This window comes from Haliaeetus leucocephalus, unplaced genomic scaffold, assembly GCF_000737465.1.
Source record: "Haliaeetus leucocephalus isolate CR32 unplaced genomic scaffold, Haliaeetus_leucocephalus-4.0 Scaffold189, whole genome shotgun sequence".
NCBI classification, from domain to species: domain Eukaryota; kingdom Metazoa; phylum Chordata; class Aves; order Accipitriformes; family Accipitridae; genus Haliaeetus; species Haliaeetus leucocephalus.
The window spans coordinates 1,044,758-1,045,333 of record NW_010972625.1 but is presented as its reverse complement, the minus strand read 5'-3'; the positions used below and the strand labels follow the sequence as shown (position 1 = coordinate 1,045,333).

The window sequence follows — 576 nt, the reverse complement described above, 5'->3', positions numbered from 1 at the left end:
AGGGCCCTAGCTGCGGTGGCTGGCCGGGAGCGCCCGCCCCGCAGCGGAGCGGAGCCGAGCCGCGGTCCTGCCACCGCCACGGCCTCACCTGGTGGCGGACACCGGCGCCGAAATGGATCGCGGCCTCCTCACCCCGCAGCAGCCCGGAGAGGAGCGCGCGCGCGGCCGGAACTCGCGCAGCCTAACCAGGCACCCACCAGCCGCGCTCCCATTGGCCTCCCGGCCTCCAGCGCCGCGCCGCCACTGGTCATGCTCGCCGCCACTCACATCCCGGCCGCGGCGGGGCGGGACTAGCCACCCCAGCAGCCCTCCGCGCGCAGCCCATTGGCTGCGTGGCGGCGGCAGCAGCAGTCCCCCGCGCGCGCTGCCCATCATCGCCGCGGGCATAAGGCTTGGGTGAGACGCGAGCGAGGGACAAAGGAGCCTAACGAGCCGCCGGAGCGTAGCGCGCAGGCGCACTAGGGGGGGGGGAGGACAACACACGCGCAGGCGCGGCGGCGGACGCTGGCTTTAAAGAGACAGCGGCGGGTGCTCAGTGTGCCGCGCGCTCATCCTGTCTTCTCGGGCGCTGCCCCC

At 74.8% G+C, this 576-nt stretch overlaps 1 protein-coding gene across 5 annotated transcripts in view; it reads right to left on the bottom strand.

Annotated features, from left to right (window-relative positions):
- Window positions 1-576, bottom strand: part of NONO (non-POU domain containing, octamer-binding) — a 15,984-nt gene that overhangs the window by 14,888 nt on the left and 520 nt on the right. For 4 of the 5 annotated variants that reach the window (XM_010565303.1, XM_010565305.1, XM_010565306.1 and 1 more), the window contains exon 1: window positions 89-173. The exons of the other annotated variant lie outside the window; for it this stretch is intronic. The gene's annotated coding sequence lies outside the window, so the exon portion shown is untranslated. Of the gene's footprint in view, window positions 1-88; window positions 174-576 lie in introns of those variants that run through there. 5 annotated transcript variants of the gene reach the window in all.